General features: G+C 35.0%; 1 pseudogene; it reads right to left on the bottom strand.

Annotated features, from left to right (window-relative positions):
* Positions 1 to 456: 456 nt before the first annotated feature.
* On the bottom strand, positions 457 to 3,363 carry LOC149239413 (lysine histidine transporter-like 8; annotated as a pseudogene).
* Between the last annotated feature and the right edge of the window lie 14,377 nt (positions 3,364 to 17,740).

The following is a 17,740-nucleotide window of genomic DNA, read 5'->3' as shown; positions in this document are numbered from 1 at the left end:
ATGCATCTAGTTTGGTAAAGAAGGTGTATTCATCGAATTTTGACCACAATATCAATGCAAGAAGCCTTAACATAAACTGTGCCTAGGCTAAGTGAACCAAATTGCTCAATTACTAAGGAAACAACTTCAAGCACGGTTTTCTTGAAAATGGTTGTGTTTTTTTATTCATCTCACAGGAAGTGAAAACTACATACAAGTTAAATATGATTATAGAAGAGGATCCATTAAGTAACAAATGTATAATTCCAAAATGGTACTAGTTAAAGTAATTTCATGATACTTCATAATGGTGGAAGACTGTGTTGTTTATGAACAATGATATGAATGAGAATATTATGAGATCAACCAATTAACAATTTTTTTTTATTGATGCAGGTTCCTAAGGCATTGAAGGAAAATATATTGTTGGAAACTTGCCATAACAAACTATAATGAAATAAATTAGTAGCATGAGATTTACTTCTATAAAATAAATCAATAAGATATATAAATTCAGAGCATTTATGATCTTACTCAAATACAATTTTGAGAATGCAAGTGAACTATACATACAAAATATCCATAAGCCCAATGACCTCCAATTTAAATGATAAACATGCACATGACCACAAGTAAATAAGCAACCTTTGCTCCACTCCACATTTGTATAGAGGCATGATGCTTGAGACTAGATGGCATAGTAGCATGCATTCTCATATACAAGGTCCTAGTCAGTCTCATAGGAAATAAATATCATTGATAAGGTAAGCTATCAACATGTAACCTTCTCTAGACAATATAGACAAATATAAGCAATCATAAGGAAACACAAGTCTATACTACTACAAAAGCAGAATACTTGTATTTCAAGAGAAATATTGTGACCACTAAAGCAAAAGAAATAATTCTATTGTTGTAGTATCCATCATGGAGTTTAGGTTTTCGTAAGATATGCCCAAGTGTCTGGGTTTGCTTGTGGACAAATCCCAAACCATAGTGTATTAGGTAATTGCGGTTATAACACCTATAAGGTAGAGCCTTGCAATGGAGTTAAGATTAGGCAACTAGGACAAAGGAATTCAAAGGGATACGAAAACCAAAAATCATTCTACTATAGTAAGTGGATAGGAAAACAAAATATCATTCCACTGTAGTAAGTGGATTGGATCCACAAATTGGGTTAGAAACTATATGAAAAAACAACTCCTTTTTCTCTCCACCAATCAGTATCATGGATGTTTCCATCTCGACTGATTGATAAACAGTTAGAAACAAAGTCAACCATAAAAAAAGCCTTTCCCCTGAAATTTTTAAAGACAAATTGGCATCCATACATTCATGCCATCTAGTATTATTATATCCAACATTAATATATACTCGAAGCTATTAGGCCTACAACAAATATATCTAAACTCGTATGTTTCTACCTAAAACTGAATATTGTATGGACTCTGCATTAGAGATAGCAATCCACATTTGATATCCAACTGAAATAGACATGTAGTTGAAGCATAGTAATAAATCAACCTAGATATCAATATTTCAATTGCAGAAGCTATATATTATTGTTACCAAATGCACATTGTGCAAGCTCCACATACTTGTTGTAGCATTTCTCGAGAACATCTTGATGAAGAATGATAAGAACCCACGAAGTGTAGAGTTTCCACATGTATGCTATGGTCAGACATATTATTCCTAAACTCTTGTTTATATTCATGGTCAAGAAATTACAAATCACAACAAAGTTGGAGAAGGAATAAACCCACAACAATGCACTTCTATATTCATAGCTCTGAGAGGCACATTCTAAAACCAAGGTAGAGGTAGTAATACTAGTGATTTTGAATTCCAACACGTTAAAGGACTTTTCAACCCCATCAAGTGGGTTAAAAAACATAAAAATTGTTACCTTTAAGAATTCAAAACATAAAAATTGCAACTTTTAGGAATTTAATATGTATTTGAATAGCTCCAAAATTCGGGAAACAAAGTAAAAATCACAACAATGTTGAAGAAGGAATAAACCCACATGGAACACACTTATATATTCATATCTTTGAAAGGAACTTTTGAAAGCCAAGGTAGAGGTAGTCATATCAATGAATTTGAATCCCAATAGCTTAAATGACTATTTAACTCCATCAAGTGGGTGCACACACATAAAAATTGTTATTTTTAAAAATACAATATTTATTTGAAAAAATATAGAATTCTGGAGTTTATAAAGATCTATTTAAATGTAAAACTAATATAAATTTGTTCCAAGTCATAGCACAATTATCAACGAATCCCATAGTAAGAATATCAAAGAAAAAAGAAAATGCAAATGAAAACATTGGTTGCAGAAGAAACAAACTCACAATAACCCACATTTTTACTCATTGCACTCCATTGGACTGGGACACATTCTACAGAGGTAGCCGATGTATTTATCCATTTCTTTCCTTTAAACTAACATATTATACAGAGGCACATTCTATAGCCTAGGTAGATATAACAGTATCAATATGATTTAATCACACCAAGTGGATGTGAAAACTTTGAGACTGCTAACCTCAGGAATTTGAACATTTTTTAATATAACAAATTAGGGTCAATATGAATCTGAAATCACTTCAAATTCTTTTACAAAATAAATCCATGTGATCTGACATTAGATCATATTTTGATGGATCCAAAAATCAATTTTGTAAAAAAAAATTGAAACATGAGAGCAAAAAAATAGAGAAATCAAGAACAACGTGTATACCATCCAAAGAAGGTAAAACCCATTTGTGGAATCAAGTCATGAAACTCAATCCCTGCATTGAGATTATGAAAAACTGCATAGTAATTGTTCCCATTCCTAGAGTCTATGATGGGTAACCACACATCTTGAGGATTGAACTTGGTGAGGTGCCCAACCTCCTCCAGATACGTCTTCATGTTGGTCAAAAAAATTCTCTTGGGAGTCCCAATGTGGCTCACAAACCTGGGAGAGATAAGGTAAGGAGTCCATGCTGTCCTTGGAGTCCTCGAAGCCTTGAGATGAGGGGACCTGACCATAGAAGTTCAAACCAAGGACGAATGAGGGCAAGTGTTGGTAGGTGTCTTAGAATATTTGGGGGATCTCTTCCTAGGGGAAACAACATGAGAAGGAGAATTGGTAGAAATGTGGTGGTGGGGCAAATGAGCACCAAGTGTGAAAGGGGGTGTGGCGCCCATGGGCATGGGTGGTATTGAGACTAGTTCTCACTCTCCCCCTGATTCCTCCATAGTCTTGAACAGCACTTGCAATGTGAAGATCCTCACGGAATCCTTAGATGAATTTCCTTCTCCTAAAATTTTATGTGCTTTGTTCCCATTCTCATCACAATAAAACCACCCATAAGTAATAGTCATATCCAACATGGACAACTAATTTATTATACAAACACATGCTACCCACATTCCTCACCTCACCATGCATCCTTGTTCATGAGATTCCCCTCTTCCTACTTTGCATGGGAAACTCCACTATCATCGAGTACTGCAACACAATACATTGTCATCAATAGATGTGCTCAAAACAATGAAAATGCTATACCAATTCTGAAAAAAGGTATGAACCCATGACCCCAAAATTTTATGCCATCTACCATATCTTATACTAGGAATTTGGAACCCAATGGTTGTTATAAGTCTTTTGTTATGGTATATCTTGTAGATATTTGCATGCAATCTAATGGTAATGGTAGTGTGCACTCCTGCTACGCCTTCTACGTGCAACAAATGTGGAAGTCCAAAGGCCTAGATTATTACTAATTATATATGGTTGTATTTTATTTATATCGAGATGATGTGATCCTGGAAACTTATGGTATCCATAGAGAGAAAGCAATGAGGTCCTTGCTCTTGGAGGAGAGGCCATATCATGGCTACATGTTTTTAAATTAATTTGTCAATATTTATGAAATGGCGGGGACCAAACACAAAAGGGAGTGACCAACCTTGAATACATTTATTGATTTCAAAAGTAAAATAATGTTGGTCGATGCTTGTGAACAAATATATACAAAATATATTTATATAATTTCCAACCTTTGATTTCCCTATATGCCCGTCATTATGACACTTTTCAAAATTATTTGAAAGTTACCAATGACAGTTTTATTTTAAAATAGATTGTATTTTATGGCTAAAAAAATTAAAAACATGTAAACGGGAATAAAAATTAACCCCTGAACGTGGTTCCACAATTTTCTTATGTTTTAAGCCTTATCTGTGTTCTAGTTGTACTCATACAAACATGCATGATAAGGAACCAATTTCACATTCTTTTCACATGATTCATTTGGTTTTGCATGATCAATACTTGTCTTATGATATCTCTGTTTATCCAAGCATGATTGCATGTGTTTATGCTTTTGGGGTGTGTAAGAGAAAGAGGGAGGAAGGGATACCCTTTGCAATCTATGACTAAATTTGAAAAGATATAATTAGAAAGGAAATTTAAAACATATATTTGGAGAATATGTAGATATATACACAAATTGAGTTTAAAGAATGATGCAATCCCATGTCAAATAAACCAAGTGTTATGACTAGTTCCAAACTTTGGGCCTGCTAGGGTTACAGTTCAAAAACTAGCCCAATTTGGTGTTTGCTTAACATTCAGGATGGTGTGAACAAGATACGTTATTAGGTTAGCCTACAAGAAGATTTGTTTGATTTTGGAAATTGTGATGTTGCATGTTAAAGAATTCGTTAAGCTTGGCGGTTACCATAACAAAGAATGTGTTTTCTTGTGTGGTTAGTGGTGTGTGGCATGCAACATACCATTTGATAATTGTCATAAAATATTGACCCGAATAACCATCCTTATTTTTTGAGACTTGGTTTTCCTTAAGGTGGATACTTTCATCATGTGGTTTTCCTCTGCAGTCATCTCCAGTTCGAAGGTCACCACCTACTCATCAAAACTCTGTCTGACACAATTGTTGCAAATCCTTTTTTGGCACTCGTTTACTCGAAAAAAAAAACGAGAAACAAATTTCTATCGTTATCGTGTGACTAGGTAGACCAACAACTATTCTCAGGAGTTCCATGGGGTGACATGAGCTGCATGAAGTGGAAAAAAAGAGGAAAAAGCAAGTACAAAGAACCGTTAATGGCCGGATTTGTTGTCGCAGAATTTAGGCAGAGTAGCAGGAGAAATAGCAATACAGAGAAAATGCACTTCCACTTCCAAAGAGATGAGATGGACTCCATTGAATATATTTTCTTCCAAAGTTGGAAAGGTTTTGGCCACCTACTCTTCTCCATCCAAATTGGGTCTCTCTACCTGCCTGCCTGAATTATACTTAACAAGCTATAATCCCATTTGTTGGCCATAAATTAACCCTAATTACTCTGCACTAGAAAGCAACAGATGCATTTTCTAGGTGATAGGAAAACTAGCAATTCAAGCCAAGTATATAAAGAGTATTCCAACCATAGCTACTTTTTTGATAGAAATTTCTCCCAACAAACTTCGTTTTCCTAAAATTGATAAAAACTCAAAAATAAGAATAACAAATATTTGTGCAAGACAACAAGGGTTAAAGTGCATTGCCTCAGAGACTCCTCAAACTCATCTCCAACCTCAATAGGAGTACCAGAAGTAGCAAGAGAAACAAAAATATGCCTACAAAAACTAGAAGCCCAAGTTCATCAAGTTGCACGACTATTGCTTCCCTCATGAGTTACCATGTCCCATGTTTGGACTTGTTGGTTCACTTCCTTCAACTCTTCACTAAACCATCAAATTTGCATTAGGATCAACACCTCCAAATACACTAGACAACTCCAAACTAGCTCCAAGATGGAAAAGAACTTCCAAAATTGTTGTTGTTGCTCTAAAACTCAATGTCGGTGCAAAACTATCCAAGCTCTCATATGCACACAAAAGCTAGAAATCAAATGTGTGAGGCAGATAGGAGCTTAGGAATTCTATTATAAGCATGGGGGGGCATATTTAGAAGGGAACCTATCATGGTTTGCTAAAAAACACCTCCAAAAACAACCTAGGAGTCCCATCAACATGCCCAACCATGTGGCTTTCTAACTAGCTGATTTTTACAAAAATTGGTTGGTCAAGTACCAAATGAGCTGAACCCGTTGATTTGGTACCCTATCGGTCCTGACCGACCAACTAATCAGATTTGTTAGGCCAGTTTGATATCTCGGGCAGCTAACCTACCGATTTGACCAATTTTCAGTTCAACTAGATTGATTTTGAAAACTAGGCATCACACACATAAAACAAACAAAATAATCCATAATGTGATGGTGAATACCTCATCCTCCACTATTATTGAGAGGAGAAAATCTATTTTTCTCTCATAGAGATAAATTTGTAGCATAGACATGAATTTATGACATGTCAAAGGATTTTCACCCTAAATAAGAAAATGTAAGTCCTACTAATAACCAGTGTTATCCAAATTGGTGATTTAGAAAAACTTAATTTCCTAATTTTGCAAATTTTCCATTTTTTCCCCTTTTTTCCTGACTTATTTTTCAAACCATTGTTGAGTTATTGTTGTACACTATTTATTAAACATCGAAAATAAGTTAATAACCCACTCAACATCTATGTCCCTCGTAATGGGAAGAAAGCCATAAAGTATGAACAAATCATATATGTACAAGGTTAGCAATTGATCACAATCTTGACTAATGGTCAAAATGACTCAAGAGACAATCACTCTTTACATATCCTAATCTTGTCAGAAGTTAAACTCAATTTGAACACAACGACGAAGCTTGGAGTCACATGATCTAAAATCAATGAAGAAAAGGGTGGTGTATCCATACTCCCAACAACACATTTCAAAAATAATGTTTTCATGTCAGTAAGATATTGTCCTAAATTAGTGTGAGGTTTTTTTTAATTTCAGTAGTAGGGGGGCTTGTAACATTTAAAAGGGCCAAATTTCAAAATGTATTAACAAATATAATATCATTTGGGTTTGTGAATGAAGGATGGATATCCAATAGTACCCACCTGTTGGTCCATTCACTGAAAATATTTCCTAAGGGCCACTATTATCCAATATAAAGGGCCTATGTCATTTCATATAAAAGCTTATTTTAGTTTGTAGGTGAACTGATGACAACCACAACACCAAAGAAAGCTAGAATGTTTCTAAAATACATTATTCTGGTAAGATACTTCCCATTATCACTATGCAACAAACATGTCATTTCCCAATGAGAATATCACAATGCAATGTAATTAGATTACTTCACTAAAAAAATAGCCCTTTAGTTGAGAAGTAATGGCTAAGGATTTTTTTTGTTCCAAACTTAAATAAGACTTGAACAGAGCACCGACCACTTAAGACAACCTAATTTCATAGGTAATTTTTCCCTAGAGGAGTAAAATGTCTCCCTATGTGATGTAGGTGCATTAGGCCGAGCACATAAAAATGATAACTTATTAAAGTAAGACCAAGGGCCTAGCAATGTGATGGATTGATCACATGTCAAGGCTAGAACATTTAAAGTTTATTTATGAAAAAGTTTTTGATATTCAGTTAAAATTAGTTAGGAATATCTAATTAGAATAAATGATTTAATAGCTAGTAGGTAGTTAGGGCTAAGGAAAAATTGGTTCTCATCCATGAACTCATTTCTTGGACAGTTGCTTTTAGTTTTGATGTGGAGAGGCGGAACATTTTGGGTGCTGGAAGTTTTGGTGTGTGATTGAAGTAATTGAACAACATTTCTTGGAACAATGTTTTTTTGTATCCGAAAATTGAATCTGTAAGTGTGTGTGAGAGAGTTATTTGCATATATGTTTGTGAGGTTTTTGAACCCTAATATTAATATCTGGATATTGAAATTGATCTGGTCTTTGAATTGTTGTGTTGAATGAGGAATTCTTGCACTGTATTGTCTATATTATTTACATTTAAATGAGAACATAGAGAATCATATTTCAATTAATCTTTTAATCCCGTACCTTTTCATCCAAGATTTTGTATTGGAAATAGTCATTTTACATTATAGATTCAAGAATACAGAGCACTCTGTATCAAGCAAACAGAAGATAGTAAATTCGTAAAGGAAAATTGTCATCAATTTTGCGGGTCAATTTATGATCAAACGAGGATGAAACTCAAAATTATAGCATCTAAGTTTTCTGTAGAGCGGGGTCCATTTCGTACCTCGCGAGCGACTTCCCAATAAGATCCTTAGTTGGGGAGTTAAGAACGGATCTTTAAACTATCTTTTTAGAGGCTACGTGGCTGAAAAAAAAACAATTTGTTGTTCGTCTTGTAACAACATTGTGTTGGCATTATGATGCATGTGTTGTACTTGATGGCAACCCACTTTTAGCAGAACAACTCACTTATATATGGTAGCTAGATGAATCTATGTAACTAGATGAATCTACAGGAGAGATATTAGATGTGACAGAATGCATGGCAGTTGTGCTTACAGATGTGATGAAATGCAGGGCAGTTCAAAGTAATCATTTCAGAAGTAATATGGAAAATTATAGTGTATCAGGTATATTCAAAGGTAATAGGGCATTGGTACAGAAGAACATGAAGATGGAACTGAGGTCTACTGGTAAAAATAAATAAGGTAAAGGAAAAGGTTGATTTAAAGTAGTTTAAGAAGTATACATAGGTCTACTTAGTCAAAACATCTTATACACGTTGGTTGACAGAGAAAAAAGAGTGTATACATATACACGCACTCCCAAAGGAGGAAAATCACGTACATGTTGGAAAACCAAGGTTTTGGTCCAAGGTATTTGGTCTAAGGTATTTCGGTCCAAGGTATTTGGTCCGAGGTATTAACCCTAGGTATTTGGTCCAAGGCAATGGTCCTAAGCGGTTTTGGTCCGAGGTATTGACAAAGGATCTAAGTATATAAGGAAGGGAGGATCATAAGGCCAATGTGCAAGTGAATAAGATCTAACGAATACTTCTATCTACAGTATATTTTATGTTGCATGGTTATGTTTGGGACTGGATCTGAAATACTTATGTGCAACTTGAGTTCAATATTGGATCAGGATGATGAGACCTGAAATGACTTATTCTTGAATGATCTGACATTGGTTGAGGCTAGATCTAATGTTTTACATCTATTTTATTCGTTATCTATCATGATCTGGGTTTGTCTGAAGTCTGGAATTGAAACAAAGTTCTGAGTTAATATTTCTAGATCTCTACGCGGGCTCGTCTCAGCAAAAGAGTGTATACACACAGGTTTTGTTCTTTCAAGTAGTGTATACAAATGAAAGGCTTGATGTTCAGACATGACTGATCTGGCAGATTGGTATTGCTGATTTATTACTACTACTATTTTACTATTGTCTATCGGTGAAGTCTTCTTAGATCTAAATGTAAATCTGAATGCTTAAGGAGATTGATATTTGATCAATTGTATAAGTGAGAAGAAGTGTTTTTTGTTACCTGCCCATGTAAAGTTCTGTAAGTTGACAGTAGATGTTCAGTACACTGTTGGTTGGTACAGTTTGCAATTTAGAGATTTTATGATTTAGAATCTTTAGAGGGATACACAGGTTAGGTTGAAGGAAGTAGAATATACATGCAGGTTTTCATCTTTGAAGTGGCGTATATAGTCTAACACATGATTTTTTGAGGTTTCAATTGGTTTTGAATGTTGATATAGGTTTCTGGGTTCAGAACAGTGTTTTGATGAAATTGATCTGATTGTTTCAGATTAACTACATGTTCGTTGATGAAGCTTGAGTTTCTAACTTTTTGATAGTTTATTGATGAGTCAAGGTCTTCATATGTCTTGATATGTGCCAGGAGAACCCAATCTAAAAATTCATGAAACTTGGTCCCTGGTGGAAGAGTGGAGTTTTCTGTAGGCAAGCACCTACGTACTAGTAAGCATATTGGCTTGGACAAGAGCCAGGGGATTGTAGCTCCCTTCCAGTAGAAGCTGGAGAATGATAGAAGGTTGTAACCTTCTGTAGGTAGAAGCTTGCGTACTGGCATGAGTCTGCACTAGTACAAGATTGTAAATAGATTTTTTTATTATTAAATGAAGACAGAGACGACAATAGCAGGAGGTTTTCACCCATATTGGGTTTCCACCTTAAATTTTGGTGTTCATGTGTGTTGCTTATATGTGATGCTTTATTATGATTGTATTGCACTGTCTTTTAAGTTACTGATGTAATGGTTTAAGATCAACACATGAAAAATTGTCTAAATCACAAGTGCTCTAGATATATGTTGGTTTCTCTAATCACAGTTACGTGTACATGCTAGTTCACTTCACTAAACTAGTGTATATAAATCTATTTGAGAAATAAAATTATTGATATGATAATACTGATTCACCCCCATCTTAGTATTATTTCCAACAATTGGAATCAAAGCAGGTCCTTTAGAAGAAGCTTGATCGCTTAAAGGAAGATCCATCAAATATGAATAATCACGAAAGCATGGGATCCATCAGACCGCTAATTTTCGATGGGAGAAACTTTGTTTATTTGAAAATAAGAACCACAACCTGTCTACAATCTCTTGGAACATATGTCTGGGAAATTGTGCAAGGAGGATATAAGTTTCCAACAACAATTCCTACAGACACGGCAAGGAAAAAGAAATATGAAACCAATGCCAAAGCAGTCAATACTTTATTGGGAAGCTTGTCAAAGTCATGCAGCTCAAATCAGCCAAAGAGATATGGGACAAAATCATTTAGAGCTACGAAGGAGACTCTCAAGTAAAACATGCTAAGCTTCAAACTCTTAGAATTCGGTATGAAACTCTTAAGATGTATAGTGATGAGAGTATAGCTAGTTACTTATTATGTATAGATGAGGTTGTTAATTGTATGAAGAATCTGGGTGAAGAAATAAAGGAAGTTACCATGGTTGAGAAAATTTTGAGATCCTTGTTTGCTAAATTTGAATCAAAAGTGTCTACCATAGAAGAAAAATAGGATCTGTAGAATATCACTATGACACAGCTTCACGGAATCCTAACTGCTTTTGAGATGAGAAAAGGAGGTCCATTAGATATGAGAGAAGCCGCATTTAAATCTTCAGCAAAAGGAAAAGAAAAGGAAGAACAAAATGAATTAGGACACATTTCAGAAGAAGAAGATGAGGTAAATTTTGTCAAGAAACTTCAATGGGGTTCTCGAAGGTTTAGAGGTAAGCTACCTTTCAAATGCTTTGCTTGTGGTAAAGTTGGTCATTATGCTACCAGATGTCCTCATAAAGTTAAATATGAAAAAGGAAAGGAATATGCAAAAGGGAATAGGAAACAAGTTGTGAATAGAAGGAGTTACTATACTCATGAAGATAGCAATGGTTTATCTAATAGTGATGAAGATGAAACTCGACAAGAATACATACTTCTCATGGCTTATGATAGCGATGGCTTTTGGGATATTTTAGAAGAGGGTAGTGATGGTTTATCTAATAGTGATGATTATAGACTTCTCTTGGCTTATGACAATGATGGTTTTTGGGATGCTTTAGAAGAGGAAAACTTTCATGAAGAAATCTCTAAACTCAAAATATATTTAGAAGAAAAGAATATGATCATAGATACCTTGACATACCAACTTGCTGAAAGATAAAAACATAATTAAAAACTAGAATGTGAAACTATGGGTCTAAGAAAAGATCTTGAGAAAACAAAATCTCTCATTCTTAGATTTGCTAAAGGATCAGAAATTTTAAATGAAATTATCAAAGTTCAACATTCTCCTTTGATAAAGACAGGTCTTGGATATACTGAAGAATAATCTCAATCACAGAAGCCATAAATCTCCACCAAAAGTTATCTTGATGCAACAAAGACCAGTGAGCAATATCACAATTGTTAGCAAAGTCATAATGTCTCATTTGGAAATGACACTCCAATTGTCATAAAAGGTAAAGGTTCTGTTTTCTTGAAAGAAAAGGTTAAACATCGAAATGTTATGTATCTAGATGGTTTAAAGCATAACCTATTGAGTGTTAGTCAAATGTGTGATCAAGGAAATGAGGTGGTGTTTCGATCAAACAAATGTGTTGTTCGTGAACTTGATACAGGAGAGATCATGATCAAAGGTACAAGAACTCCAAACAACTTATACATACTCAAAGGAGGACAACAATAGTGCTATCTAAGAAAAAATGATGAAAACTGGTTGTGGCATAGAAGATTGGGACATCTAAGCATTTTTTAAATAAGAAAAGCATGCAAACTCAAGGTTGTTCATGACCTTCCAGATATCAGCATCCCATAAAATACAATATGCAAACCATGTCAAATCGGTAAGCAAACTAGAGTTCACTTCATGGAAAAAGAAGGGTCAGCTAGTAAGCCTCTTGAACTTATCCATACTGATTTATGTGGACCAACAAGGAAAAAGTCACCTCATGGAGAAGATACCTTATTTTGTTCATTGATGATTTTTCCAGAATTTGTTGGATAGGTCTTCTAAAGCATAAAGATGAAGCATTTGAAAGGTTCCAAGCCTTCAAAGCTTTGGTTGAAAATAAATCAGATCGAAAAATCAAATGCCTTAGATCTAATTGAGGAGGGGGAATTATATCGGATGAATTATTTGACTTTTGTGAAAAACACGGAATAAAAAGGGAATTCTCCACTGCAAGACCACATCAACAAAATGGTGTAGTAGAAAGGATGAACAAAATAGTTCAACAAATAGCTTGAGCCATGCTAGATAAATCTAGAACTCCTTCAACCTTTTGGGGTGAAGCTGCATTCGCTCCCATGAGTATTCTCAACAAAGCAAATGTTCGGGTAAATAGCACTCAAACTCCACATGAACTTTGGTATGGTAAGACTCCTACTGTAAAATACTTTAAAGTTTTTGGAAGCAAATGTTTTATCAAAAGGACTGGTGAAAAACTTGGTAAGTTTGAACCCAGAGCAGATGAAGGTATTCTTCTTGGTTATTCTTCCAAAAGTAAAGGATATAAATATTATAGTAAAGTACTCGGGAAAATTGTTGAAAGCATTGATGTTGTAGTTGATGAAGCATGCAAAAATCCAAAACAGATAAAATCAACAGAATATTATGACAATGAGGAAGATGGGGATTACTTTCCCACATCAAATAAAAATTATATTGAAGAAGAAACCAATGAAGAACCAGAAGAAGATATAATGGTAGAAGAAAAGACTCCATCCAAGTATGCTTAGAAAAATATCTAGAAACTCGAATTTTAGGGGAAAAGGAGGCTAGTGTATAGACAAGAAGAACTATTACAGGTACCTCAAGCCATCTAACATTACTCTCCTCCACTAAACCTCAAAATGCAAATGAAGCATGCAAAGATGAATGTTGGGTCAAGCCCATGGATGAAGAACTTGAGAAAATTGAAAAGAATAATACTTGGGAATTAGTTCCTAGACCTCATGATAAAAATATTATAAGAACTAAATGGATATTCAAGAACAAGCTGAATGAAAGTGGAGAAGTCATTAGAAACAAGGCCAGACTTGTTTGTAAAGGGTATGCTCAACAAGAAGGTATATATTTTGAAGAAACTTTTACACTTGTTTCCAGACTCGAAGCCATAAGGATGTTTCTTGCTCTTTCCAGTTTTCATAAATTCAAAGTATACCAAATGGATGTAAAATCAACCTTCCTTAGTGGAGATTTAGAAGGAGAAGTTTATATTGAACAACTAGAAGAATTCATTCTTGGAAATGATGAAAAACTTGTATGCAGACTCAAAAAGTGTCTCTATGGTTTGAAACAAGCTCCAAGGGCTTGGTATTACCGCCTTGACAAATATCTACACCAACAAAGTTTTACAAAAGGTTCTACAGATAGCAATTTATATACAAAGATTGAAAATGATAAATTGCTAATTATTATTGTTTATGTTGATGATATCATTTTTGGTAGAAATGAAGAATCCATGAGTCAAAATTTTTCTTCAGTAATGCAACAAGAATTTGAAATGTCCTTGCTTGGTGAACTTAGCTATTTTCTCAGTCTACAAGTTCAACAAACTAAGGATTGTATTTTTCTTTCACAAACCAAATATCTCAACCAGATCTTGAAAAAGTACGGAATGGAAGATTCTAAACCTATATGTACTCCAATGGTAACAGGATGCAGTCTCAACTCAAACAATGAATCAGCGGTAGTACATCAACCAACTTACAGATCCATGATTGGCAGCCTGCTTCATCTAACAGGGACCTGACCTAATATCATGCATGGGGTAGGAATAGTTGGAAGATTCCAAGAAAATCCAAAGGAATCACACCTTTAGGCAGTCAAAAGATTTTTCAAATATCTTCAAGAATCTCAGGACTTTGGACTTTGGTATCCTGGAGATGCATATCTTACTCTTCATGAATAAACAGATGCATATTGGGCAGGAAGTGTTGATGATAGAAAAATAACAAGTGGTATTGCATTCTATATGGGTTCCAGGTTAGTGTCTTGGTTTAATAAGAAACAAAGCTCAATTTCTTTATCTACAGCTGAAGTAGAATATGTGTTTTTTGCATCTTGTTGTACATAACTACTTTGGATGATGCAAACTTTGCAAGACATTTAGATCACATGTACTCAACCCATCTCCATTCTATGTGATAATACATGTGCCATCAGTATTTCAAAGAATCCAGTTACGCACTCCAAGACCAAGCACATACCGATCAAGTACCATTTTCTACAAGAAGAAGTGCTTAAACAAAAGGTCAAATTGGAGTATGTCCCCTCCAAAGAATAGGTTGCTGATATATTCACTAAACCACTACCCAGAGAAACATTTGAATATCGAAGATAAAATATGGGAGTAGTTGCTGCATCATCCTACTATTAAATCCAGTTTTTCAGAGGAAGGTTATCATACGCGGGTCTCATGAAGTATAGTCGCATATACACATGAGTTTCTTTGGCTGAAGAAACGTATATGTTTTTCTGACAGGAAAAATAGTGGTTCAGTATTTGATATGGGTGCTCTGTCTGATGTTGATGATTATAGTCTAACAATATGCTTTGTTCATTAATTTTTATCTAACTAACAAAGATGCCTTGATTAATGACTTGTTAACAATGCACAAGTAGCATAGGTTCAAGGGATCATTAGCCTTCACACGCATTCTGCATTGTTGGCATTATGGTTGCTGAGTCCAGCTATGGCTTCAGATATTTAAACCATTTTTTGCTTAAGTCATGTAAAAATATAGGGTCTGATATGACTTCTCATACATTTGAATGAGTCCTATTGGACAAATGATGTAATTTGTATCCCCACTTTGCATGGGATGAATGATGTAATATTTATTGTATTTCTATCATGTATAAACAATTGGTATATCCCCACTTGGTTGGGTGGATGAGTCAAATTTGGTATATCCCCACTTGATTGGGAGATTGATTTATGTATGAGTCATTGGTGATAGGAAGATCAAATTCACATAGTTGAGTTATAAGGTCATGTTATTGTTTTGGAAAATATTTTTGTAGACTCTACATGTGCTCAAGGGGAGCATGGATGGTTAGTGCATCACAACATGTACAATTATATCAGAACATGCTCAAAGAGGGAGTTTAACATGAGAATTCAATATGTACCTAGGGGGAGCATGATCATATTCAGTTGTTCAGACATGAAGAGTATCCTAGTTTTCCCTTTGCCCTTGATGTCAAACGAGGAGAGAATTTTGGTGTTGGTTATTATCTCTAACAATTTCTATAGCTTGCCATAATCAACACCAACATGGTTTCCATCAAGTCCAAAGGGGGAGATTGTTGGCATTATGATGCGTGTGTTGTACTTGATGGAAACCCACTTTCAGCAGAACAACTAACTTGTATATGGTAACTAGATGAATCCACGTAACTAGATGAATCTATAGGAGAGGTATCAGATGTGATAGAATGCATGATAGTTGTGTTTACAGATGTGACGAAATGCAAGGTATTTCAAAGGAATCATTTTAGAAGTAATATGGAAAATTACAGTGTATCAGGTCTATTCAGAGGTAACAGGGCACTGGTACAGAAGAACAGGAAGATGGAACTGACGTCTACTAATCAGAATAAGGAAGGTAAAGGAAAAGGTTGATGTAAAGAATTTTAAGAAGTATATGCAGGTTCACTTACTCAAAACATCGTATACATGCTGGTCCATAGAACAAAAAGAGTGTATGCGTATACACGCACTCCCACAGGAGGAAAAGCATGTACATGTTGGAAAACCAAGGTTTTGGTCCAAGGCATTTTGGTCCAAGGTATTGGTCCAAGGTATTTGGTCCGAGGTATTGACCCTAGGTATTTGGTCCAAGGTATTTGGTCCGAGGTATTGACCCTAGGTATTTGGTCCAAGGTATTGGTTGTAAGTGGTTTTGGTCCGAGGTATTGACAAAGGATCTAAGTATATAAGGAAGAGAGGATCATAAGGCCAGTGTGCAAGTGAATAAGATTCTAAGGACTACTTTTATCTGAAGTATATTTTATGTTGTATGGTTATGTTTGGGACTAGATCTGAAATATTTATGTGAACCTTGAGTTCAATATTGGATAAACATCATGTGACCTAAAATGACTTATTCTTGAATGATCTAATATTGGTTGAGGCTAAACCTGATGTTTTTCATCTATTTTATTCGTTAGCTATCATGATCTAGGTTTGCCTGAAGTTTGGAATTCTAGAAAAGTTCTAAGTTAATATTTGCAGGTGTGTGTGCAGGTTCGTCTCGGCAAAAGAGCGTATACACGCAAGTTCTATTCTTCCAATTAGTGTATACAAAACAAAGGCTTTATGTTCAGAGATGACTGATCTATCAGATTAGTATTGCTGATTTATTCCTGCTGCTATTTTATTGTTGTCTATCAATGAAGTCTTTTTAGATTTGAATGTAAATCTGAATGCTTAAGGAGATCGATATTTGATTGATTGTATAAGTGAGAAGAAGTGCTTTCTGTTGCTTTCCCAAGTAAAGTTGTGTAAGTTGACAGCAGATGTTCAGTGCACTACTCGTTAGTACAGTTTGTGATTCATAGATTTAATGATTTAAAATCTTTAAGGTATACGTAGGTTGGGCTGAAGGAAGTAGCGTATACACACAGGTTTTTTTCATTGAAGTAGCGTATACAGTCTGGCACAAGAATTTTTGAGGTTTCAGTTGGTTCTGAATGTTGATACAGGTTTATGGGTTCAGCATAGTGTTTTGATGACAATGATCTGATTGTTTTAGATTAACTACATGTTGGTTGATGAAGTTTGAGTTTCTAAATTTCTGATGGGTTATTGATGATTCAAGGTCATCATATGTCTTGATATGTGTCGGGATCATCCAGTTTGAAAATTCATGAAACGTGGTCCCTGGTGGAAGAGGGGAGTTTTCTGTAGGCTAGCACCTACGTACTAGTAAACATATTGGCTAGTACAAGAGCTAGGGGATTGTAGCTCCCTTCTAGTAGAAGTTGTAGAATGAGAGAAGGTTGTAACCTTCTGCAGGTAGAAGCTTGCGTACTGGTATGAATATACACCAGTAAAATATGTAAACAGATTTTCTTATTATTAAAAGAAGATAGAGACAACAACAGCAGGCGGTTTTCACCCACATTGGGTTTCCACCTTAAATCTTAGTGTTCATATGTGTTTCTTATGTGTGATGCTTTATTCTGATTTTATTGCACTGTCTAATAAGTTATTGATGTAGTGGTTTAAGATGGATGCATGATAAATTGTCTAAATCAAAAGTTCTCTAGATATACGCTCGTTTCTCTAATTACAATTTCATGTACACGCTAGTTCATTTCA

Source organism: Pinus tabuliformis, chromosome 8 (genome assembly GCF_031772625.1).
Source record: "Pinus tabuliformis cultivar Carrire ecotype Pingquan chromosome 8, CPIR1, whole genome shotgun sequence".
NCBI classification, from domain to species: domain Eukaryota; kingdom Viridiplantae; phylum Streptophyta; class Pinopsida; order Pinales; family Pinaceae; genus Pinus; species Pinus tabuliformis.
Note: the sequence above shows the minus strand (reverse complement) of the source record. Positions and strands in the feature narration are given on the sequence as shown.